General features: G+C 38.7%; 1 long non-coding RNA gene across 4 annotated transcripts in view; it reads left to right on the top strand.

Moving 5' to 3' along the window:
* Nucleotides 1–27608, top strand: part of LOC125935755 (uncharacterized) — a 41684-nt gene that overhangs the window by 1053 nt on the left and 13023 nt on the right. Inside the window, exons 2-3 of one of the 4 annotated variants that reach the window (XR_007461774.1) lie at nt 493–659; nt 26503–26736. This is a non-coding gene — a long non-coding RNA (uncharacterized LOC125935755). Of the gene's footprint in view, nt 1–492; nt 660–1669; nt 2019–3116; nt 4865–26502; nt 26737–27608 lie in introns of those variants that run through there. The other 3 variants (XR_007461776.1, XR_007461775.1, XR_007461777.1) reach the window with 3 other exon arrangements.

Below are 27608 nucleotides of genomic sequence, written 5' to 3'. Positions count from 1 at the left end.
TCCATAATATTCTGTGACTTGTCTTATTATGTGGAAATTTCTTAGAAACAGGAATTATAATCCACTGAATTTTTAAAGTCCTATATTTAAAACACAGTCCCTGGAACATACTAAACACTCAGTAGGAGTTTTAATAAACTATCATCTTGCTAAGTTTCCATAATCCTTGTAAAATAGGTATTATCTCCATTTACAAAAAAAAAAAAAAAAAGTTAAGCAACTTACTGTAGACCACAGATAATAATTAGGAAAAATGGGATTGGAGCCCACATCTAAAGTTTATGCTTGTTCTTCTACACTCCACTGCTTCAGTATATGACCTTTATTCACATCTCTTTACCATATATTTTTGGGTGGCCCATTATATGCAACATGCCATAGTTGGCATCTGAATCACAGTGACAAACATGATGGACATGGAGATTGCCTTTATGAACCTTATATCCCTTCACAGAATAGATGGTTATTAAATATTTATTGAATTAATTATAGTGGAAGGAAACAGTTTTCACAGTGAAGAAGACTGTAGTGAACAAAACAAAGATTGAAATATTCTAAGTCTTATCAAAAGGAAGGAGAAGGAGAAAAGAAGAAAAAGAGGAAGGAGTGGAAGAGGAAGAAGAAAAAGCAGGAGGAGGAGAAGAAGTGAAGGAAGGAAGGTAAGAAGGAAGGAAGGAAAGGAGGGAGGGAGGAAAATCTGTAAGTACTGATAGCTGAGAAACTCACACTTTCAATGTCCCTAGAAGCCTAAAAGGTCAGATATTTCAGAATTAAAAGTTACAGATAATAGAAATACTAATATAAAATCAAGGGAAGATTATGAAGCTGTTTTCACAAAAGGCTTTAGATCAAGATTTGGAAAGTTTTGTTCCCAAATTCTGCTTAATTGAGAATTCCAATGAATATATGGGTTCAAAAGCAAACAAAAAGCTAATTGTCTGGTTTTATGTACTTAAAACAACTTCTATATGGGTTCCAAAATGTATTTCAAAAGAATCTTTTATTGCACTTAACTCGTTATTTGTACTTAATGATAAATCACAAAATTTGGCATGGACACAAGAGAGAAGGCGAAAGTGGGAGATGGGGTCAAGGGAATCTATGTGCCTTCTTTTCTTGTGGGTATACTCTCAGAGCGAGGAGTTTATTAAAGTATAATTTTGGGGCACCTGGGTGGCTCAGTCAGTTAAGTGTCCAACTCCTGATCTTTGCTCAGGTCTTGATCTCAAGATCATGAGCTCAACCCCACGTTGGGCTCCATGTTGGGCATGAAGCCTACTTAAAAAAAAAAAAATTAAAAACTAAAGTATAATTTTAAGAGCCTCTTTTAAAGTAATGGATGGCCCATATTGCGATCTTGAACTCAAGACCCTGAGATCCAGACCTGAAACTGAGATTGAGAGTCAGACACTTAACCGACTGAGCCACCCAGGTGCCCTGGTACAAATTACCATCTCAATCCATATTACCCTTAGCATTTATCTATGTAACTGTGTTAGACCTCCAAGCTTCACTTTTCCCTCTTTTTATTGTCATGGGTCATGCATTAAGTCAGAGAATTATAACAACAACAAAAATAAGAAGAATAAGTACTTAAATAACTCTTTCTATGTACCAGACACTTTTCTAAGTGCTTTATTGATATTAACTCCTTTAATTCTCATAACAGTCCTATGAGAAAGATGTGTAGAATCTGCGTTTCACAAGGGATGAAGCTACAGAAACAGAAAGATTAAGCACCTGGCCTAAGTTCATGCAGCTTGGAAGTGGTGGAACTAGAATACAAAGTTTGAAATTTGGCTCCCAAGTGGATGCTCTAAACAACTCCACGATGCTAGCTTTATGCACCAACATAATATGTACTGCTTTGTATTAGCACATGTTGTGATTGCCTAAGCTTCTGACACTCCATTGCAAAAAATATTTCATAATCTCAACGAAAAATCATTTTTATTTACTTATTTATTTCCCATTCACTGTTCTCAGCTGCTTTCAAAGTTATATCTTCAAACCTCAGGCAGTTTTCTCTCTCTTACATACTCTTTTTTTTTTTTTTTTTAATTTTAGGGATAGTGTTTTAACTAGTACCTTGCAAGTGATAATTGGCCACTTAACTTTGACAGATAATATGATTGATTATCTCTCCTGTCCAAGATCAAGAAATACTCAACACAAGGGTCTCTATGCTAGGCAAAGGGGTAGGCATCCAAGGTACAGAGTTCAATAAGAAAACAGACACAAACTGAACCTTTCCAGAAAATAGAGTCAGTGTTCTGAGTGAAATATGCAGAGGGTCCAGTGAGAAAGAGGTAGGGCATGGAGTTTGGATGCAGTACATTCTGAACAAGGGAAGGAAATGGTTTGAAGAAAGGCTATTTCAGCTAAGTGAGAATAAGAATGGAGGTTGACATGGATCAGGAGCAGAAAGTTTAATTAAGCAGAGATTTTTTTTTTAATGTTTATTTATATTTGAGAGAGAGAGAGAGCACGAGCAGGCGAGAGGCAGAGAGAGAGGGAGACACAGAATCCGAAGCAGGCTCCGGGCTCCAAGTTGTCAGCACAGAGCCCCATGGAGGACTCGAACTCTTGAACCACAAAATCATGACCTGAGCTGCAGTCAGATGCTTAACTGACTGAGCCACCCAGGTGCCCCTACTTAAGCAGAAACATTAAAGTACTGTGGAATATAAGAGATTTAAAAGGTGGGGCAGTCATAAGCAGGTTGGCAGAAAATCCCAAGTTTCTGTCACCCAAGGTGACATCTCACAGGGGCTAAAAGTCTCAGCTACTTCTCTTCTTTTGCTACTTTTGTTCAGCAGAAAAACTTAAAATTCTGCTTCTTGTTCATGCCTAAAACTTCCTAGAGCTGCACCCCACAGCAGGAGCCTCTCTTGCAGTCCCGAAAAAGATCTCCACAGGAAAGGGTGCACACAATTCAACATGTCTTCTGCCCACCGAGCCTGTTTTCACTGTTTAACTGTGTTTTTGTTTGTTTTCTTCTTCACAGTTCCCCCATTCCTCTTCTTAGGCTTTCCCCCCACCCCCACCCCCAGCTTTGCAGAATCTGTTGGGAGTAGATATGAACTGTATTGGAATAATTTTTTTTTCTTTTAAAGGAATTTACTCTCCTCAGGAAAAAAGAATCCTCACACAATGTAGAAACAACCTATCTATAATCAGAGTGAGCGTCGTGTATCCCTGAGATTCTTAGGGATTCTTGGCCAAGGTGGCTGGTTCACAAGCCAATGAAAGACCAAGAAAGGAGGTGAAATGAAGGAGGGAAGGAAGAACGAATTTTGACTGAAATATGAGCACTATTTTTTCTCCCTCATTAACAAACCTGGTACTGGTCTCAGTTGATAAGAGTGGAGTGTGCTGTTGATGACAAAGGCTGTATCCAATTCACTTGTCATGTCCCAACAACTTTCTCCTGTTTACCATCATCTTTCCAATGCCATCTTCTCCTTCCAGCTTTGTATGGCTCCCAGTTGAGAGACAGCAGAAGATTGTAAGAGTGAGGGGGAAAGAGGAAGAGCTTGCAAGGATGTAGATAAGATCACACGAGGCAAGTGTGAAACAAAACAAAGAAGGATAATGGCCCAAAGAGGCCCACCTCAGCTTTTCTGAGCAACCCCATAAATTGCCAAAGAGCAAAGTGCCCAGGGCTACACACCTGTAATAAATTTGGTTACAAGTAACAGAGAACTTAAACTAAAATATTTAACAAATATTTTTAAATATTGGTTTAAACAAAATAAGCATCCCTTTCTTTTTTGGGTAAAGGAAACTGAAGATAAGTAGTCTAGGATTAGCATGGCAGCCCAGGATGCTTCCAAGGACCCTTCTATCTGTCTGCTCCACCACCTTAGCCTGTCTTCCACCCTCACAGTCACTTTGAAGTCCAAGAAGGCAGCTAGAGCTCCAGCCTTCATATCTGCATTTTCATCCTTCTGGAAGGAGCAGAATAAAAAACAAGAGGGCAAAAAAGAGCCCTTCCCAACTGAGTCAGCTCTCTTTTCAGTTTTTATCTCAATGACCAGAAGGCCTTATCTAGCAACAAAGGAGTTGGGGAATATAATCATTTTCACCAGCATTGTGCCCAGATCAAACCTGAAGAAAGGCTCCCACTTCTCTGTCTTTCTTGTTGTCCCCATACAGGGTGAGCGCACAATGAGGGTCCGATACAGTTACTGACCACTTAACTCAAAAACAGGAAACAATTTTTACTATCAAGAATATGGGGGCAAAGGAAAGGACATAAACCTAAAATCAAAGATGTTTTATAAACATGAGCTTAAAATGTCGATGGAACTCTCGTTAACACATAGAGTTGACTTTTAGCTAAATCCACCAGAAAGGAATACTGCTACAAATGGTCCAGTGTAAAGAAGCAATCCGGTAAACTAGCCAAGTGGGCTCTCTTTTTAAATCAAAGGGCCTTGGACACTTAGGTGGCTCAGTCAGTTAAGCATTGGACTCGTGATCTCTGCTGGGGCCATGATCTCACAGTTCCTGGGGTGAGGCCGGTGCTCCCTCAGGCTCAACAGCGGCGCCTGCTTGGGATTCTCTCTCTCTGCCCCTCCCCTGCTCGCGTACACGTGCTCTCATGCTCTCTTGCGCGCATGCTCCCTCTGTCTCTCTCTCTCAAAATAACTAAACAAAAAGGTAAAAAAAGAATAAAGGGTCTCAATGGTCTTATTCATTGCTCTCTCTTCAGCACCTGTGACACCTAAATGAATGAATGCGATACAGCATTTTTCTAAACAGTTGTCTTGATTTTCTCATTATCCAGACCCCCTGCTTTTTCCTGTGCATTTTTAAATACCTAGCAGGTTCTCTATGCTATTTTAACTCTGTACGACAATAGCTGTCTCCCCCCTTGGAAATTTCTTCTGCCTGTGAATCCTGCCTCCCTGAGGTTTCCAGCACTTTCTGCATGTCTCCCCTGGACTGAACTAAAGCTACAGTTAGTAACGCTTCCAAAACTCATGACTTCAAGGTCCAGTGAACACTGATAAATCTTGCAGTCTTGGCTCATACCTAAAATCTTACTTTTTTCTTCCCATTTTGCACTTTCTAGGCTTTGGGTAATTTGTGCTACTTCAGTGACAGCATGTTATGAGACATTCTTGGTAAAATCTCTCTAGCTGGGTCTGACATGTTGAAAGCTAATTTTTTCCTTCTCATGGAAAGTGAATAGGATTACTACTGCCCACCATTCTCAAGACAGACACTGCCAAGGCCTCTGTGCTTCTTTCAGAAAAATAGGCCACTCATCTTCCCCAAGGGAAAACGTAATACACCTGCAAATATTCTCTTCAGTGCCTCTTTTAGAACTACTGCTTTCTTGTTCTTTTGAAATATATGTCACTATAAATAACTCTAGGAAGAAATCTGACCCATGAACACCAATAAAAGTTATTGAAAGAAAATTATAATTGATGTCACTATGGGTTATAATTTTGCCCTCAGGAAGGTAATGAAGGCAGTCAGGACAACCTTTTTCCTTCCCTGGCCCTTTATGGAGAGAGTTTTTCTGGAAACTCTACAGGTGCTTGGCTTCCAATGGTGGACAAAGCCCTATGTCTCTATCTCATTCCTCCCCAAGGGAAACATCTTTCTTTTGGAATCTAGTACTGGTTGGACCACCAGATAATCCCAATTGTATTAAAGAGTTCAAAGCACTGGTGGCCATACCTGGCCATTGCATGACATTGTGTTTCATGGGGAATAAAGTGATAATGAAGCTGTTCAACTGGTCTCTGTCTTTAGGCTACCTTCTCGCTCCAAAAAAAAGAAAAAGAGGGAAGAATGTTGTGGTACGGAGAAAGAAGGCCTCCTGATTCCAGCAGGCCTTAGGTGAAGTGAAGTGCTCCTCCCCGCTTTTCCACTTCCTCCTGATCTGTTTTCTCAAGCAGGCCCAGTGGAGTCTGAAACTTCAACCTGCCTCTTCGTTGATCCTGTTCCTTTTTTTTACCAGAGAAAAGTAGTAGGACTTTCTTGCTTTGGGTTCCTAAAGGCAAAGACTGAGTCAAAAACTGGGGTGCAACAGCTTATTTGGGGATGATCCCAGAAAGTCAGAACAAAAATGCACAGTATAGTGGGAAAGAAGGAAAAGCCAATATCCAGCTAGTTGCCGTTGTGGACAAGTAGGGCTCAACCCTGCTGGGGAACCTCTGAAGAGCCCTGTAAAATGCGCTTCTGAAGGATAGTGGGATGCAGTGGGACCATTCATTCACCAACTCCAGTCCTTCTTTGGTTTAGAAATGCCCTCTGGAGCATACTTCCAGCTGTATGTGTACAAGGAGTGATGTACTGAAGCTTTGGAAAAACCTTGAGACAGAAAAGTTGAAAGACTTGACAGTGAGCTCTTGAAGAGAGAAGCTTTTAGCCTGCCAGGAATTGTCTCCCACACTTGCAGTCGAAGGTGGTACATGGCAGGAAGGAGATACGGCAAGGAGTAACATGTCCTCTAGAAGGACTGCATTATGGGTTACCATGCCAGTCTTTCTGGTATTTTTATTCCTTTACCTTCCCATTGGGCCTCTTTTGATTGTTTCCCTAAGCTATTATAGAAGATGGCCTGAAATTATTATAATTTCCTTCTCATGGTTAGGCAATAGTATTCCATTCATCAATCACATTCTAAAGGTGTCTTATTTTCTTATTCTGGTTATCCTTGGACTTTGAGTAGGTCTGGCGTAGTTGTTGATGATTCTAACAGTGAAGCTCTGACTCTAATAAACACTGTTAAGCAGGAACTTGTATAGTCGTATGAAATCAACAAACATTTCTTGCAGTAAGTATTTCAAAGAAAGGACGAGAGAGCCGATGGGTAGTTAAATAGAAGTTCATGGAGCTTTTCTACACAGATGAAATTACTCTGTTTCCAGTATCTAAAATCTCATCTTTGCCAGACAGAGGAGTCATATTATCTGTGGGGGTTAGGTTCTAAAATCAGTGTAAAAATGGAATTCCAATAGGATGTTGGGACTTTTTTTTTTTAAACAGTATGGGGAGGGAAAATTTCAGAGTTAAAAATATTCTTGAAATCTCTTTATATTTCATAGGATATAGTGTACATGTTTTGTTTTTATAGATTTGACAGAAATTCCTATGCACATGAGGTTTGAAACCTCTGACAATTGGTAGAGTCTATCTAAATACAGTTAATCATTTCCTACCTTTCTGCCCTTAAGACTGCACTATTAAATCCTAAAATGAATGGGAGCTAGGTAGTGAATGCTACTATGTTCGTGCTTGCCCACAGGGTTTCCCTAATTGGTGTCACCCCACTATATGCTATTAGATTTGAGATGTGTTTGTTGTCATGAATATTTATCCATTATTGGTGATATTTTCTTCCAGTTGGTCATGTGTCATGCCTTTTGCATGGCAAAAAGGTCTTTAAATGTTTTTGAATTTTATTTATTTTATTTTTTTTTGAGAGAGAGAGAGACTCTGAACAGGGAGGGCAGAGAGAGGGGAACAGAGGATCCTAATTGGACCCTGGGCTGTCAGCAGTGAGCCCAATGCAGGGCTCAAACTCACAAACTGTGAGCTGAAGTCAGACACTAAACTGGCTGAGAAACCCTAAAAAAAATTTTTTTTTAATATATAATTTATTGTCAAGTTAGCTAACATACAGTGCATACAGTATGCTCTTGGCTTCGGGAGTAGATTCCTGTGATTCATCACTTACATACAACAGACAATGCGCATCCTGACAAGTGCCCCCCTCAAGGCCCATCACCCATTTCCCTGGCCCCCACCCCCCACTCCCCCACTCCCTTCCACCTTCAGTTTGTTCTCTGTATTTAAAAGTCTCTTATGGTTTCCCTCCCTCTCTGTAACTATTTTTTTTTTCTTTCTCTTCCCCCAGGTCTTCTCTTAAGTTTCTCGATTTCAACATATGAGTGAAAACATATATCTGTCTTTCCCTGACTGAATTATTTCACTTAGCATAATGCATTCTAGTTTCATCCTCGTCATTGCAAATGACAAGATTTCATTCTTTCTGATGGCCGAGTAATATTCCACTGTATGTATACACTACACCATTGCTATTTAACATAGTATTGGAAGTCCTAGTTTCAGCAATCAGACACAAAAAGAAATGAGAGGCATCCAAATCGGCAAGGAGGAAGTCAAACTTACACTATTCACAGATGACATGATACTGTATGTAGAAAACCTCAAAGACTCCACCAAAATAATTGCTAGAACTGATATACGAATTCAGCAAAGTTGCAGGATATAAAATCAATGTACAGAAATCTGTTGCATTTCTATAGACCAATAATGAAGAAGCAGAAAGAGAAATCATAGAATCGATCCCATTTACAATTGCACCAAAAAACATAAGATACCTAGGAATAAACCTAACCAAAGAGGTAAAAGATCTATACTCTGAAAACTGTAGAACACTTATGAAAGAAATTGAAGAGGATAGAAAGAAATGGAAAAATATTCCATGCTTATGGGTTGGAAGAATTGGAAGAACAAAATTGTTAAAATGTCCATACTACCCAAAGCAATCTACACATTAATGTAATCCCTATCAAAATACCACAAGCATTTTTCACAGAGCTAGAACAAACAATCCTAAAATTTGTATGGAACCACAAAAGACCCCGAATAGCCAAAACAATTTTGAAAAAGAAAAACAAAGCTGGAGGCATCACGATTTCAGATGTCAAGCTTTGTTCCATTTACAAAGCTGTAATCATCAAGACAGTATGGTACTGGCACAAAAATAGATACATAGTTCAATGGAACAGAATAGAAACCCAGAAATGGACCTACAACTATATGGTTCTATAGGCGATAATCTTCAATAAAGCAGGAAAGAATATCCAATGGAAAAAAAAAACCAGTCTCTTCAACATAAATGCTATTGCAAAAACTAGACAGCGACCTGCAAAAGAATGAAACTGGACCACTTTCTTACACTATACACAAATATAAATTCAAAATGGATGAAAAACCTAAATGTGAGGGGCGCCTGGGTGGCTCAGTTGGTTAAGCATCGACTTCGGCTCAGGTCATGATCTCATGGTTCATGGGTTTGAGCCCCGCATCGGGCTCTGTGCTGTCAGCTCAGAGCCTGGAGCCTGCTTTGGATTCTGTGTCTCCCTCTCTCTCGGCCTTCCCTCCCCCCCCCCCCCCCCTCTGTCTCTCTCTGTCTCAAAAATAAATAAAAAACATTAATTAAAAAAAATTAAAAAAAAAAAAACAAAACCTAAATGTGAGACAGGAAACCATCAAAATCCTAAAGGAGAATGTAGTCGGCAACCTCTTTGACCTCAACCATAGCAACTTCTTAACTAGACACATCTCTGGAGCCAAGGGAAACAAAAGCAAAATGAATTATTGTGACCTCATCAAGATAAAACTCTTGTGGACAGCAAAGGAAACAATCAAGAAAACTAAAAGCAGGCTATGGAAGGTAAGAAGATATATGGAAGGTAAGAAGAAATAACGTATGTGATAATGGGTTAGTATCCAAAATCTATAAGGAACTTATAAGTCTCAACACCCCCCACCAAAATAAATAAATAAACAATCCAGTGAAGAAATGGGCAGAAGAAACGAATAGACATTTTTTTCCAAGGGACATCCAGACGACCAACAGACACATAAAAAGATGCTCAACATCACTCATCATTAGAGAAATACAAATCAAAACTACAATGAGATACCACCTCACATCTGTCAAAATAGCTGAAATTAACAGCTCAGAAACAACAGATGTTGGCAAGGATGTGTAAGGGGAACCGTCTTACACGATTAGTGGGAATGTAAACTGGCGCAGCCACTCTGGAAAACAGTACAAAAGTTCTTCAAAAAGTTAAAAGTAGAACTACCCTATGATCCAGTAATTGCACTACGAGGTATTTACCCAAAGGATGCAAAAATGCTGATTCGAAGGGGCACAAGCACCCTGATGTTTATAGCAGCACTATCAGCAATAGCCAAACTATGGAAAGAGCACAAATGTCCATTTACTGATGAATGGACAAACTATTAGAATTAATATATAAATTAATCAAGATCACTGACACAAGGATAATACTCTAAAAATCAATTATATTTTTATGTTCAAGCTTCAAATAAATAAAAATTGGACTTAAAAACACAGTGTTGGAGTGCCTGGGTGTCTCAGTCGGTTTAAGTGTCTGACTTCGGCTCAGATCATGAACTTACGGTTTGTGGGTTCAAGCCCTGCATCAGTCTCTGTGCTGACAGTTCAGAGCCTGGAGCCTACTTTGGACTTTGTGTCTCCCTCTCTCTCTGCCCCTCCACTGCTCATGCTCTGTCTTTTTCTGTCTCAAAAATAAATGAACATTAAAAAAAAAAAAAAGTATTATTTATAATAGCATCAAACCCATAAAATAACCACCAATAAATCTAGTAAAAGATATACAAAAGCTCTAGATGAAACTATAAAACATTATATTAAATATTAAATAAATATTTTAAAGATATCAACTCTATTTGCACTCATGAGTTCAGCGCAATTCTAATCTTTTTTTTTAAAAAGTCACATTTTTTGTGGAAATTCACAAGCTCACTCTAAAATTTGTATGAAAATGGGGCGCCTGGTTGGCTCAGTCAGTGAAGTGGCCAACTTCAGCTCAAGACATGATCTCACCATCTGTGAGTTCAAACCCATGTCGGGTGTCGGGCTCTGTGCTGACAGCTCAGAGCCTGGAGCCTGCTTTGGATTCTGTGTCTCCCTCTCTCTCTGTCCCTCCCCTGCTCACCCTCGGTCTCCCTCTGTCTCTTAAAAATGAATAAACGTTAAAAAAAATTTTAATTTATATGAAAATATATGAGGTAATCATGAAGAACAAATTTGTGGTAGTTACATACCTAGGCATATTCATAATAGATAAAATCTATTACAAAGCTACAGTAATTACAACATTATTATACTCACACTAGGAAAGACATACAGACAACTGTAATAAAATATAATTCAGAGACAGACTTACATATAAATGGTGACCTGGTTTTTGACAGAGCTGATACTTCGGTGCAGTACAGAAAGACTGGTCTTTTCAATGAATTATTCTAGGTAATTTCACAATCCATATAGAATATAAATATATAGAGATATATATATAATATATGTATATATATATATTATATATATATATTAAAAGTAAGAACTTCTGTTCATTAAAAGACACCACTGAGAGAATGAAAAGGCAATCCACAGAGTAGAAGATAACTGTAATACATTTCGCAAAGGATTCTCATCAAAGGTATATAAAGGACTCTTGCAAGTCAATAGGAAAAGACAGAAAATACAATGAAAAAATAGGCAAAATTACTGAACAGATATTTCACGACAAGCAACATTGTGATGGCCAATAAACATTAAGAAAAGGTACTCAGTGTCGTTAGTTATCAGAGAAATGCAAACACCCACATATCCACAAAAATGGTTAAAATAGAAAAAGACTAACACTAACAACTGTTAGTAAAGAAGTAGAACAACTGGAACTCTCACATACTACTGGTGGGAGCATAAACTGATCCAACCATTTTGAAAAACTCTTTGGCAGCATCTACCAAAGCTCAATGTATACATATTCTATGACCAAGCAAACACAACCCTAGATATATATCCAGCCCAAGTGTGGATCTCCATTCAACAAATAAAAGTATGAGAATATTTTTAATGGCTCTAAATTGGAAACCACCTAATTTCCATAAACAGTAGGATAGACAATCAATTTGTGATATATTTCCACAATGAAATACTGCATATATAGCAATGAGGACAAATGAGCTGAAACTATGTGCAACAATATGGAGAAATTTCACAAACATCATTTTAAGCAAAAAAAGCCAACACAAAATAGTAAATACTATGTGACTCAATTTACATAAAGTTTTGAAAAAGGCAAAACAAATCTGTGCTGTTAGAAGTCAATGAAGTGATTTTATGTGGATGGGAGGAGGAGTTCCGTTTCTTAAATTGGTTCTGCAGATGTTCTTTTGTGAAACTCTCTACACCTGTGATCTGTTCACTTGTCTTTACTGAAAAGAGAATTTTTAAAATGACACTGAGATACTATCGTTTATTGTTTATTAGATTGGTAAAAATCTAAAAGTTCGACAAAATCGTGTAATACCAAAGCAATGGGGACACAGGCACTGTAGCGAAGTATAAATTTACATCGTTGTAATTGTTATAACTCATATGAAGAGCTGCTGGATAATATCTGTCAAAACTGCACATGTGTATACCCTTTTACCCAGAAGTTACAGCTCTGGTTATCTACTGAAGGTTATACCTGCGTATGAAATGATGTGTGTATAAGGTTATGCATTGCATAATTTTTTGAAATAGAAACTTGTTGGCAATGACCCATATATATGTCCATATGTTACATCCGCACAAAAGAATACTATGTGAGTGCAAAAGAAAAAAGAAAGAACAAAGAGCTCTCTATTCACTAAACAATATTGTCAGTCAGTTTGGAATAGTGATTTAGCGCCTGAATTCTGGAGTCAGACTGCCTGGTTTCACATCCTGGCTCCACTACTTACTTTTCTTTTCTTTTTTCTTTTTTTCTTCTTTTTTTAGTTTATTTATTTTGAGAGAGACAGAGACAACACGAGTTGGGGAGGGGCAGAGACAGAGGGAGAGGGAAAATCCCAAGCAGGCTTCATGCTGTCAGCACTGAGCCCTGCTCAGGGCTTGAACTCACAAAACCAGATCATGACTTGAGCCAAAACCAGGAGTCGATCACTTAACCGATTGAGCCACCCAGGTGCCCCCTACTTACTTTTCTGTATCTGTATTTCCTCATCTTTAAAACACTACCTATCAGCAGAATTGTTGTGATGGTTAAATAAATAGTTAATTTATGTAAAGCATTCGGAAACAGTGCCCGACACAAAGTAAGCACTATGTAAGTGTATTCTTTTGTTATTGTTACTGATATAGCAAGATTTTCAATATATGTTAATTTAAAGAAAAGTTTGCAACACCGTGTGTTATATCCATTCTTTTGTGTAAAAAAGGGGATATGGAAAACGACATATTCTGGAGATATACCCAAGAAACCCCCCATGGGGAGGAGGGTGCTGGGAACAGAGCAGATGAGAGACATTGTTAACCTTTTTATGTATTGTGAGTTTCGAACCATGTGATTGCGTGACCTTTTTGAATAATTTACAGGAAGAGAATGCACGCAGAAAATGAATGGCTATTGATTCACAAAATTTATGTGTCATCCCAGTTCCACCATACAACAGTATTCCATTTCAAGAGTTCTTAAACTTTTCTGAGGCTCAAGTTCAAAGAGTTGCTAAGAATCAGTGATTATTGTGAAAGTGCATTTGTAAAGCATGTATCTGCTGGGACTCTTTGGGTGGTTAAGTGACAGGAAATCCAACGTGAACTAGCTTGCCAAGAAAGGGGAATTTATTGGCTCACGTTACTAAAAAGTCCAGGAGGTAGCTCTGACTTCTACATAGCTAGATTCAGGCCTCCAGTTATGACCAGGCTTTATTTCTCTCTACTTCTCTGCTCTGCCTTTGGCTCTAAGCGCAGCCACAGCAACTTGAGTCTCTCCCCTAATGGTGGCAAGTTTGTTGTGGGTCCTCTAGCCTCAAAAGCTCTCAAGTTCAAAGTCTAGCAAGAACAGTAAGAGTAGTTTCTGGTCATTTCCATCAAAATCTTGATAGGCGTCTGGGTGGCTCATTCAGTTAAGTGTCTGAGTGTTGGTTTTGGCTCAGGTCATGATCTCACAGTTCATGAGTTCAAGTCCCACATCGGGTTTTGAGCTGACAGTGCAGAGTCTGCTTGAGAGTCTCTCTCCCTCTCTGTCTGCCCCTCTCTTGCTCATTCTCTCTATTGCTCTCTAAAAATAAATGAAAAAAAAAAAAAAATTTAAAAAAAGTAAAAAAAAAAAAAAAAAATCCTGAGATTCACTCTAATTGGCCCAGTTCAAGTCATGCTTCTATGGTGGATGCAGGACTCTGAATGACTGGGCTTGAAACTGAAGGTGACATGGGATGCTCTGTAAGAAAATAATCTCATCAACAGCACGTATTGGATAGACTGGAGTCAAAACTTGAGTGGGGAGGTAATTGGAATTGTACAAGTGAAAGACAGTGCATTGTGCTAATTCTGAAGTGGGAATAAGTTTAAAACATGGTGGTAAAACATGGTCTGACTTCAAAAAGTAAAGCTCATTTGAACAAATAATAAAGGAGGAGAGACCATTCTAGATTAAAAGATCCTGAAGAGATAAGTAAATACAGTACAAAAGTCCCTCTTTATTTGTGGCTTCACTTTACACAGTTTAATTTACCCGCAGTTCACAGCACTCCAGAAGCGGATGAGCCTCCCTCTGACTGATCATAAGGTCAACAGTAGCCTAAAGCTCTGTCACAGTGCCTAGTCATTCACCCCACCTCATCACATCACGTAGGCATTTTATTGTTTCACATCCTAAGAAGGGTGAGTGCAGTGTAGTAAGATTCTTTGAGAGAAAGAAAGACCATTTCACGACACTCTCATTACAGTCTATTGTTATACTTGCTCTATTTTATTATTAGTTATTGTTTATCTGTGACTGTGCCTGGTGAATAAACTAAACTTTACCATAGGTATGTATGTATAGGAAAAAACCCCAGCCTGTGTAGAGTTCAGTACTATCTGCAATGTCAGGCATCCACTGGGGGTCTTGGAATATATTCCCTAAAGATAAGGGGAGACTATTGTATGCCAATATGTGACTGAATCTTAGTTCAAAAGAAAGCAACAAACGCCTTCTTGGGATAATGGGGGAAATTTGAATAGGGACTGGATACTAGATGATATTGTGAAACTATTCTTAATGATTTAAGGGCAGGGGTGGCTGAGTGGCTCAGTTGGTTAAGCTTCCATGTCTTGATTTAGACACAGGTCATTATCTCACGGTTCATGAGATGAAGCCACCATCGGGCTCTGGGCTAATGACGCAGGGGATGGGGATTCTCGCTCTCTGCCCTTCCCCCTCCTAAATACATAAATAAACACTGGAAAATAAAAATTTTAGGGCAGTAATGGTGTGGTCATTATCTAAAAAATGTCTTATTCTTAGAAGATGCTTGCTGAAGTGTTTAGAGATAAAGTGCCATGAGGTCTGCCTCCTTACATTCAAATAATTCAGAAGAGAAAAGGTATGTGTAGATCATAGAGATAAAATAAAATTGTAGTATGTTAAAAATTATTGAACTTAGGTGATAGGCATTCAGGATTTAATTTTATTTCAACTTTCTTGTATGTGTTTGAAAATGTTTATAATTTCAAAAATTGGGGAGGAAATGGTCTGAAAAAGAGGGGACTGTTGTGCATATTCCAGAACTCAATTTCCTTTTCAAGTTCTTGGATCTTTTAGTCTGGTGGTTTGGGTAGGTTGAGAATTCTCAGACTGTGAAGGCATATAGGGAAAGACAACTGGGTGGATAAAATGAGAGGTCACAAAAAGAAGCAAAAAAGACTAAAAGAAACAGTCAAAATGTGGTCAGTGACTCTCTGTGGGTAGGTAGATTAACACTGGTTTTACCCTGCTTTTTGGTAATTTTATGTAATTTCCAAATTTTCTACAGTGATTGCTGATTATTTTTATAATGAAACAAAAGAAGAGAAATTTAATTAAATAGAACAGGAGTGAGGAAAAACTAGTAAGAAAAAATATTAAAGTTGGTTGGAGTTTGGAAAAAACCTATCCTTTGGGTCATGAATGGGAGCTGGCTAATATCTTCTTCCTTTCTTAGAAGTAGAAAATACATTTATTTATTTATTTTTATTTATTTTGAGAGAGAGAGCGAGCACGTGCATGCATGAGCAGGGTAGGGGCAAAGAGAGAGGGAGAGAGAAAATCCTAAGCAGGCTCTGCACTGTCAGTGCAGAACCTGACATGGGTCTTGAACTCAAGAACTGTGAGATCATGGCCTGAGCTGAAATCGAGGATCAGACACTTAACTGACTAAGCCACCCAGGTGCCCCAGAAAATACAACATTTACAGGGAATGGTGTTTTGTCCAGAAGAGAAAAACATTATAATCTCAGGAAAACTGAAGAGTGTGGGACATCAGGTATGAGTAGAGAAAAAGTGCATTTTGAGGTTGGGTAAGAAAGGAGAGTTTCCTTTTTCTTAAGATTTACCTTTGATTTTGGGGAGGTTAAGGCTTCTGAAGGTTGGTTCTAGTCTCAAGGGATGGGAAGGTTTCCTTCTAAAATACCCAATCTAAGTTGTAAAAAAAGGCAGGGGTCTAGAGTACACTTTGGAAGTAAATATGAATGTTAAGAGGCACCCAAGTTGTGAAAAATGAAGGGCAGTCTTGAGATGAGAATTGTTTTTAGAGATTTTATACCTCGATTCTCACAATAGAAGGTCTGGAGAGGTTAAATGATTTACCCAAGATCAGCCAGACTAATGAAGGAAGCCAGCTTGAAAAAATGTCCCATTAGGATGCAGCTAGGATATAACTATTGGATATATTATAAAAGTGAGCATGGTATATAATCTGTGACTTCTCTGAAATACTTGAGGCCTCTACAATTGTCTAGTGAAGTAACTTATATGAATCTATACATCACTGAGGATATTAACCGTTGTATAACTGATGGGAGCTAGGAGTCATGGTAGCAGTCTGGACTGATTCGTAACTATAAGTGAAGCTGAACATAATTATATAAGTTTAATATGTTCCAGTTTAACCTTGTAAAAATTAGATCATGAAACTGGGGTTGCAAAGGTTAATAAACTTGAAAAGAAAAACAAGCATAAATGAAACCTGCAAACAATGCACATGAAGCTTCCAAAAAACTCTGGTCCTCATATACCAACTTTGGACTTTTTTTTACACAAATTTTAATCAACAAAACCTCATAGAGCCTTCACCATCACCATGTAGCCCATTATTGGGAAAACTTGGATGTCCCTGGAAAAGTGGAGAGACGTGTTTTCACCATTCCAGGCTACAAGATACTGGGGTTTAGCCTCAGCCCTGTCCTAACAATTGTTTGGGTCTTAAACAAATCACTTCACCTTTAGAGGCCCTCAGTTTACTTATATGCTTTATCTCAGGGGATTTATATACTTTAATCTCAGGGGATTGTACTTTCCTATTTAAAAATCTCATTCTTGTCACTTATTTATGACAGGGAACATTTGCAAGTAGTCTATCGTGAACCAATGTAAGCCCATTTGTTCAACACTTGTCAGGTTAAAATCAGGTCATTAGATGTCGGATGATTAAAGGTGGAGCATCCATGGGCCTCTCTCACACAACCAGGCTTCCAGGTGATACGTTAAAATAAAAGCAAACCTTAAGTTCTGCCAAACTACTTTTGTAAGCAAGCAAACACAAAAGCAGTCATGTAGCTGGTTGTTACAAACTTAGGTCAGACCACAATTTCTGGCTTCAGGCACTCTGAATGCAACAGAAGTTCACTGTGAGCGGGCTCAGGAGCTACACAGTTAATCCTCTAGTTATTAGGAAACAAAATCTTTCACGAGGAGATAGTGGCCAGATAAAACAAAGCCCTAGACCTCAGGCACTAAATCAAAGGTAAAAACCTGTGGCCCTCCTGGATTCTTACACCTTGTTGAAAGGCAATGATGTATACACAGCCTATCTTGAACACCACTCACTTACTTGACCAATAAAAAATTGTATCTAAAAAAAATCGTTTCTCATATTCCTCAACTAATTAATAAACCCTTGTGTATATTTCAGTAAGATATTTGGAATTCTTGTGTAGCTATCTAGGGAGTGTGGAGGGACTTTAAACATTAAAACCTCTATATTGAGATTAAAGTTAATTTATACACCTACGCCAGTCTTATGTTGATTGACACTGTACTATCAACCTCCAACAACTGGGGCATGGTTGAGTAGAGTGATATATCAAAACAATGGAAGTTCATAAAAATATCTACTATATGGATACCTCACTGGAAATCCATGTACATAAGAATGCTAAACAGAAAAAAACACAATATGGAAGATGATATGTTAAGATATTCATTGAACTAAGATTATATAAATTGTTGATACGTACTGAAAGATATCAAAAGGTAAAAAGTTTCTTTTCCCTTCTCTTATTTTTCAAGTATGAAATAGGGGAAAATACCATGATGTTATGATCGTATTATCAGTCTACTTGGAAACGTCCCTAATGTTCAGGTTCTAAATCACAACTACGCATTCGTTCAACATATAATTATTAAGCATTTACTATGTGTCCGGCGCTGAGGATATAAAGATGAAAAAGACCAAATCCTTGGCTTCAAGGAGCTAATAATCCGGTATTTTGAAACAAGTTAATTACTTATTATAATACAGCAGGTACTACAAGAGAGTAGTAGCACCTGCTGAAAAATCCTGAAAAATGCTTCCGAAGGTCCCAAACTTCAGGCCAGAGTTATCCACAGCCCACAGGACATATCTATGGAGATATACTATAAGCCCCTCTAATGAAACATGACCAAAACCTAACTTGTGACTACCCCTCCCTCTCCCTTCCCCAACCCATTCTTCCTTCTGTAGTGTAGTAGCAGGTAGAGTAAGCCATAGCCTGTGACTATGTCCACAGGCCTCTTCTATGTTGGTGATGGTGAGCCCCTTCCCCCAAAGATCTTGCTGACTGTAGAAGTCCTAGGTGTTTCCCTTATCCAAAGGTTGCCTCAGCTGATTGGACGAAGAGCGAACACCTGCCTGGAGGCAGCCATTCCAGAAACCGATCAGCTGCCTATTAAGTGCCCTGATAGGAAAACTCAATTATAATAGGGACAATGTTTGGTTAGAGCAATTCTCTTCCTAGGACATTTAAACTGTAGGTCTGAGGAAAGAGCCAAGCAGATGGTAGCAGGAACAGAATTCAAAGACACTCAGAATACAGTACACGGAAGCCGTGAGTAAACAGAAACTATGAATAAGTAGTAGACCTGAGGCAGAGGGTGCGATAGTTGGTAGTAATAACACAGAAACAGAGAGAAGCCATTACCATAAATGCAAGGGCCCATCAAGCTGCTGCAAGAACAAGGACACCTGGCTTACCTACTTTACTGTTCCCAAACTATGCCCCAGCCTATGTAGCCCAGAAATTCTGGTATCCTTATTTTTACTCATAAACACGCAATAAACTGCTAACCGAGTAACTCTATTCTTTTCCACAAAAAATGTGTGTAATTCTATTTCTACAGAGTCAAAGCTGAAGTCTGGAAGTCATCCTCCTACTCCCTTACCCCAAATCACTGAGTCCTGCACTTTCTACCTTCTGATTTTCTCTTAATCCATCCTCTCCATTCAACCCTTATCAATCTGCGTCAGTTCCTGATCACCATAATTTCATTCTTTTTGTTAAATTTTTTAAAAATTTGCTTTGAGGGGCGCCTGGGTGGCGCAGTCGGTTAAGCGTCCGACTTCAGCCAGGTCACGATCTCGCGGTCTGTGAGTTCGAGCCCCGCGTCGGGCTCTGGGCTGATGGCTCGGAGCCTGGAGCCTGTTTCCGATTCTGTGTCTCCCTCTCTCTCTGCCCCTCCCCCGTTCATGCTCTGTCTCTCTCTGTCCCAAAAATAAATAAAAAACGTTGAAAAAAAAAATTTAAAAAAAAAAAAAAAATTTGCTTTGAGAGGGAGGGAGAGAGAGCGACAGCAAGCACGTGCAAGTGGAGGAGGAGCAGAGAGAGAGAGAATCCCAAACAGGCTCTGCACTGACAGTGCGGAGCCCAATGCAGAGCTGGAACTCATGAACCGTGAGATCATGACCTGAGCTGAAATCAAGAACCAGAGGCTTCATTGGCTGAGCCACCCAGGTGCCCCCTGATCACCATAATTTCTTATCTGATTTCCATGCCTTCACTTCTCCTTTCCCATCTTTCATGCTGCCTCCACAGTGATTGGTTTGAAAACAACTTAATGAAAAGAGTCTAAATAGTCATTATTTGAAAATGATTTTGTTTACATAGAAGCTCAAAAAGAATCCATGGGAAAACTTCTAGAAATAACAGGACTTGGGGTGCCTGGGTGGTTCAGTCGGTTAAACATCTAACTCTTGATTTCAGCTCAGGTCATGATCTCAAGGTTCCTGAGATACAGCCCCACTTTGGGCTGTACCTGACAGTGTGGAGCCTGCTTGGGATTCTCTTTCCCTCTCTCTCTGCCCACCCCCCTCAAAAATAAATAAATAAACTAAAAAAAAGAAAGAAAGAAAGAAAGAAAGAAAGAGGACTGGTAAAGTGGCTGAATAAAATAAAAGCTTAAAAAATACCTTTCCTCTATAAGGAAATATAAAGGAAAAGTAATCCTATTCATGATAGCAACCAAAATACCTAAAATATCATAGATAAGTTAAAAAAAAAAAAAAAGAATGTGCCATGAGGAGGAAAACAGCAAACTTCAGAAATATATACAGAATATAAACAAATGTCTCCATTACTTCTTATGATAAACCCCTAATTTTCTAAGATAATGTGAATAAATCTTTGCTCCTTATTAAAAAAAAAAAAAAAAATCCGATCCTGAAAAGACTGAAGAGTAGAAACATGTCAATTCAGCCCACATTAACATGTGGATTTAATGTAACCCTTATTCAGTTCCCCACAAAACTGTTTGGGGAGGAGAGTGCCTTGACAAAACAATCCTACAATTCATGTGAAAGAACTGGTAAGAATGGCAAGGAAAATGTTATAAAGAAGAACATTTAGGGGGACTAGGCCTCCCAGATATCAAAACATGATAAAACTGTGCTAATTAAAAGTTTAGACACAGCATAAGAATGCAAAAATGAATGGAACTGAACAGGAAACTCCCATTTGTGTAAACAAACATTATAATATGTAACAGTAATTTAACATACCTTATAATTCCATCAGGAAGAAATGGATCAGTCAATCAATGATTAGGGAGCAAAGTTCAGATATTTAGAAAAAAATCCATCCATCATTTAAGACTTTGATGCTCTCTCTCTCTCTCTTTCTCTCTAATCATCTTTCCTGGACCATAAAAACTGAAAGCATTCCTTAATACTTCTCATCCCAGGCACCAGACCCCAGTTTGAGTGAAGTGCCTCCCATTTAACACACTGTATTGCAATAAGTGGTTTACTGGTTTGTCGTCAAACTCAGACCGAGACAAAGAACTGGGAACTCAAAAGAACTATGATCTGTACCATCCCTGTCACGTTCATATTCAATGCTCAATAAATGTAGCATTAATAACAGAGGAGAGGAAACAGTAAATGCCCAGGATGCCAAGGACCCATTGAATAGCTTTTATTACTCAACTAAAAATTCGTTGTTGTATTACTCAAGATTTACTTCTACTTGTACAAGTCTAAACAATAGCAATTTCAAAACCAAAATATTAAGGTGACACACACACATACTTTTTTGAGATCAAAAAAAGAATAAAGTAGTAAAATGAATATAAAAAATAATCCTCAAGGCAATAGATAGCGTTCAGCTAAATCCAATCTGCCTCTCCTTTGTTCTGCATAGAATAATACCTTCTCTTTTTATGTCATTTTAAATTCTACCCAGGTGAATTTTCTCATCTACAGATTTTAAGAGGAAACTATAAGACTCCTTGCCATCCATAAAAGTTATTACTTTTCCTGCTTTGTTGGGGGGCACAGATACAATGTATTCCAAAGAACCATGCATCCCAGTCATGGTACAACAGAGCAGCCATTCATAATTGTGCAGGGTAGAGGTAAGGGCACATGATGTTATAGCAGATTTCCAAACTATAGCACCAACGGCGAGGTTTGCATTTGTGGTAATAGTGGTGGTAGAGTGTTTTTATTTTTTTTAACTTAAATATATATTTGTTTTGACAAGATCTTTTTATGAAATCTGACAGGTGGACTGTTTCTTGATGACTTTGCTATTATTACATAGAAGAAAATGTTTTTTATATTAAGTAATCAAGGCACCAAAGGTAATTCAGAAAGAAAAAAAAAAGAAAACCAATGTTACAGAACTTTTTTTTTTTTTTTAACCTATATAATCCCTCATTGTCTTCTAAAGGAAGGCAGTTGGTCTACGGCTTGTTTTTCTCCTCAATAATGAATGGCAACCCTTCTCAAACTGAAGACAGTGCCAGTATTCATGACCAAGTGGAATATGCAGACGAGGGAGAGAAATTGAATAAGAGAGAGGGAGGGCTGATAACTGATAGTGGGAGGGAGGGGGGGAGAGATTAGGGAGGAGTCTAACAAGGAATTTTCTAGAAAAGTCTGTGAGCTATGCAATATAAATACCTTCATCTATCTCCTCTAGGAAATAATCTGTAAAATTTACATTGCTAACTATTGCTGTGGTGAGCAGATTGTTTTCTTTATGAAAACATGAAGACAGCTTAATATGTAGCATCTGAACAATTACACTCTAGATTTTGCCCCTACCCACTTTTCTGAAACTGTTTTCATTAAAATAGCCAATGATCTGATGATTACTACGGCCAAAATCTAGAGGAGGAACTGACGGATAACAATTAAGGAGAAAAAGAGAGACTCATTAGGTATTAGGTATTGGTGAAAAGAATCTTGAACAAAACGTGTCTAAAGGGTGTTTTACAAGTTCAACATTGGACAGGGCAACGCAAACTTCATTTTTTATTACTTCTCTTTAAAATTTTCAGGGAAAATATTGCACACTATGGTGCCACTTTGCACCCATAAAAATGTCTAGAATTAAAATGAACAAATGTTGGTATGGAGCAACATGACTCCCACGTATCGCTGCTGGTAGCATAAAAAGGTAAAACTACTTTGGAAATCAGTTTGGCAGTTTCTTACAAATTAAATAATACATCTGTATTTTCCATTCCTAGGACCCAGTATTTCCATTCGTAGGTGATTTTTCAAGAAAAACAAAAACTTGATGTCCACAAAAAAACTTATACAAGAATGTTCATAACAGTTTTATTCATGGTAGTCCCAAACAAGAAACAACCCAAATGTCCACTTATAGGAGAATTGATAAACACATTATGGTGTCTTATGAAATGAAATACTACTCAGCAATAAAAAGGAATCACAAAAATTTCTTGATGAAGGAAACCACATATAAAAGAGTACAAACTGTGATTTATATTTATATAAAGCTCAAGAATATGGTGATAGAAATCAGAAGAATGGTTGCCTTTGGGGGTGGGGACCAAATGGAAGGAAGCACAAGAAAACTTTCTGAGATGACAGAAATATTCTATATCTTGATCAGGGTGATGGTTACACAGATGTGTTGACTTCTACATTAGGCACAGTAGGTACAGTGCCTAGGACTCAGGATTTTTACGGGCCATGAAAATATTTTCATTTTAATTTCTTTTAAAGTTAGAAACATAAAATGAATATAGCAATAATGCGTGTAGCTTGGATTGTATTTGTTGTTCTACCAACATGATCGTAAAATATAATTCTTAACATTTTGTATAAAGAAAGAAGCCCATGAATCCAAAAGTACCTAGGGCCCAGGAAAGTCATAATGCAGCCTGGTTTATGCATTTAAGAACATCCATCAAATTATACATTTAAGATACCTGCATTTCACCCTATTCAAATTTTACCTCAATAACGAAAATGTTAAAAAAATTTTTTTTTAATGTTTTTATTTTTTTTTTGAGACAGAGAGAGAGCATGAGCAGGGGAGGGGAAGAGAGAGAGGGAGACACAGAATATGAAGCAGACTCCAGGCTCTGAGCTGTCAGCACAGAGCCTGACACAGGGCTCACACTCACGGAGTGTAAGATCGTGACCTGAGCTGAAGTCAGATGCTTAACCGACTGAGCCACCCAGGGACCCCACAAAAATGTTTTTAAAAAGTACATTGCTTTCAAATTCTTTGGTAAAAGTGAATTCTTTGTGACGAAAATGAAGACATAGTAAAACTTTCCTCAAGGGATTAAAAGAAAGAGACTTACTACAAAAAAAAAAAAAAAAAAATGAGCATACTGTGAAGGAAGAAAATACAGTCTAAAACAGGAAGCCAGAAGATAGAGTTATAAAAATAAAAGGAAAATCTAGGACTTCTGCCATTGTATCAGTTGCTGGGCGGCATATCAGAGGACCCATTTAAGAGAGAGCACATTATTTTTTTGTGTGTGTATTTTTAAAGATATATATTGAGATCCTGAAATACTCCAGAAACTTGAACTAAATACAAGGTCTGGTCCCTAACCTCAAAGCACTTACAGATAACCTGTCTGTGAAGTTCTAGCTTCAAAACATGTTTGCATGTGTGTATTCTCACATTATTAAACTACAACAAAGTTTTTTCAGTTTCATATTCTGCTTCAAAAATACTAAGATAAAATCTAAAATGTTATGGCACTTTGGGGCGCCTGGATGACTCAGTCAGTTAAGTGTCTGACTTCAGTTCAGGTCATGATCTCACGGTTCATGGGTTCAAGCCCTGCATCGGACTCTGTGTTGACAGCTCTGAGCTTTGGATTCTTAGTCTCCCTTTCTCTCTGCCCCTCCCCTGCTCACACTCTGTTTATTTCTCTCTCTCAAAAATAAATAAACATTAACAAAAATTTTTTTTTTTTTTAAAGAAGGGTGCTTTGGAGCTGAGAGAGAATAACTTAATAACTAGCACAGTCACATAGCTTCATACATCAGATCTGCAAAAGTCAACAAAAATGAAGTTATTTTAAAAGTGAGTTAGTAACTTACAGGAAAGCTCAGGCTTCGAGACTTAGACACGGTATCCCTATTTTTTTGTTTATTAGTTTTAGTTTATCCTCAGGCACAAACTTTCTCCCTGACTGAAAGACATGATGTACACACTTACCCATAATGGAAGCAGGGAAAGGTGTCAGTTTTGTTTCCAATGATAAAAATTATTAACATTTCATTGATAGCATGTAGCTAAGGATAACTTCCTTTTCTTTAGTTCAGTTTTCTTTCTCTTTTCTGCTTCCTTTCCCATCAAAACAAATAAAACAGTCCAAAAAAAAAAAAAAAAAAAAGAAGAAGAAGAAGAATTCTTACTTGTTGAGAAAGAAAGCAGGGGCATTGGCGAGAGGGAAAATAAAAATTATTCAGAACAAGGCCTGAAGAAAGTGTTTGGAAATTAAGTGTGTGAGAAGTTCTGGAACTTTCTCAGGATGCAAGTAGTTGCAGAGTGGAGGAAGTTAAGAGTCCATGTGGGTTATACATTGCATCCTGTTAATGTTCCTCAGCATTTGGAGTAAAGAATGCAATCTTTTATTAATTATTTTTGGCTGAAACAATTATGTTTGGCTACTTTGTGGGACCCAAGGAATTTAACAAAAATCCCCTACCCCTGGACAAGCAGAGCAAGACTAACTCCATTTTGTGCTACACCCACCATTTCATGTATAACCCCCACATGACCTACTTATTGCTTAAGACACTCCCCCACCCTAGTCAAGCCGCTGAGCACACCCTTACTGGAAACCGGCTCATTTAGGAATGCAGAACCTCTAACAGCCAAAGAATGTAAACCCCGCCTTTTGCCCGCCAAACTTTCACACCAATTCTTAAGCCCCGCCTTTTGCCCACCAAACTTACGCACCAATTCCAACCAGAGTGAGAGGCTAGTTCAAACAGTTACTATAGGGTAAATTGTAATTCAGTTGGCCACCTGCGTGTGGACTGACATGACTATGCAACTTTCTGTGTGTGTTACAATCTCATTGGCCACTGGCCCCTATAAAACTGCTACGCCTCTTAACCTAGGGGTCCAAGTCCCTGCTCCGCTGTGTCGGGTATACTTGGGCCCAAGCTCGAGCTTGCAAATAAACCCTCAAGCTTTTGCATCGGTATTGGCTCCTTGGTGGTCTCTCGGATTTGAAATCGGGGGCATTACAACTTCAGAGGGCTTCTTTAAATATGACCCTGTATTTACAGATGGTATATGCCACTGGATTCGTTAGAGTTGCACAACTTTCCTTTGTTCACAGATTCATTAACTCTAAGCTGAGTTCTCGTTTAGGCTGTTTACACCTTGTCTGTATTTCTCCAGGACAGATGATTGCATCTTCGCCTGGTTTCATATAATTTATACACCTCTTTGGAAATTAACAAAAGTGCTTTTGCAAATAGTGTCTTAGGTGAGGTAGGCAGGGCAGATGTAAGCTACTCTGAGGAAGCCAGTGCCACATTGTGACCTGTGCTTCAGATTCATTCACAGTGCTGCAATCAAGGTGCAGGCATTTCAAGGCTTGGCTGGGAAGAATCCCTTTCAAGCTCACTGTCATGGTTGTTGGCAGGATTTCGTTCCTCGCTGACTGTTGGACTGAGGCCTTGATTCCTCCTTAGCTGCTGGCTGAAGGCTTCCCTTGGCTCACTGTCTTTGGGTTTCTCCATAGAACATTTCAGAGTATGGCACTGGTGTCAACAGAATAAGCACACAAGACGGCAAGGGAAAGTGCCAGCAAGAGAGGTACCTGCTGGCAAGATTGAAGTCTAATTGTGAAAGTGACATGACTTCCCTTTTGGTATTTTATCCATTAGGAACAAGTTACCAGCCCACACTCGCGGGGAGAGGATTCAGAAGGATGTGAATGCCAGAAGTTGGAGATCCTTGAGGGCCTCTTAAAAGTTCACCTCCCACAGCAGAGAAAGGAGAAAGGGCACAGAAGCTGAGGCAGTTGTGGGAGTAAAGAACCTGAGTCGAGGGAATTCTAGTAGTTAATGATGCTCTTTGCTTTGTCTCCATGATAATAAAGAACTATTGTTACCACAGTAGATGATAACAACCGACAGAGTAAGAAGAGATAAAACTAAAAATCAGATTTAACCTCATAAAAATATAGTGATTGTGGGGAATAAGCTTAGAAATTCCCTGGGCTTGCACCAATGGGTTAACAAGGCATAAAGAGTTACAAAGCCATATGATGCTCACACCCAAGCTTGGGTAAACAAGATTAGTCCCCCAAAATAAAGTAGGGAGGGGCAAAGGCTCCCAGAATAGAGAGGGAGAGACAAGACCCCTAACACAAAGGTATATGAGGTAAACAAGATTAGGTATTCAGGGCCAAAGTTCCCCCCCAATTTAGTACTATAGCAGAAAGCTGGTTTCACAGGAAGAAAGGACCAAATTAGGTAAACAGGTAAATAGGGCTATAGAGCACTGGGCTGTGGGGGAAGTTGCCCAGAGCTGAGCTGATTAGCAAAAGAAAAAGTGCCTTGTTAAGCCTGAGGTCACATGTCCTATCTGTGTCATCCCCTAGGCTAGCTAAGACAAACAGAGGTGGTGCCTCATGTTTGCTGTGAACAACCTTCCAACTCACCTGGTGCCAGGATTTTGTTTTGTATTTACCCAGAGTCCTAACCCCGAATATCTTCAAGACCCCATTTCTCTCAAGTCCATGAGTTGATGTTCACAGCACGTCCATCACCATGTTTGTAAGCCTTCTGATCCTAATAAAAATGGGGCAAGGACCCTTATTCGGGGCTTTTGTCTTAGCCATCTCTCGCTTTTAATCCTGCATCTGCTCTCTTGCTGGCCAAGAGAGAACTTTAGACTTAGAGTCTAGGACAGTGATCACTAGAACTTATGTGAATTACTCACATTTATGCCTAATTATGACAAAGCAAGCCCAATAATGATAATGGTT

This window comes from Panthera uncia (genome assembly GCF_023721935.1).
Source record: "Panthera uncia isolate 11264 chromosome A1 unlocalized genomic scaffold, Puncia_PCG_1.0 HiC_scaffold_17, whole genome shotgun sequence".
In the NCBI taxonomy this organism is placed as follows: domain Eukaryota; kingdom Metazoa; phylum Chordata; class Mammalia; order Carnivora; family Felidae; genus Panthera; species Panthera uncia.
Note: the sequence above shows the minus strand (reverse complement) of the source record. Positions and strands in the feature narration are given on the sequence as shown.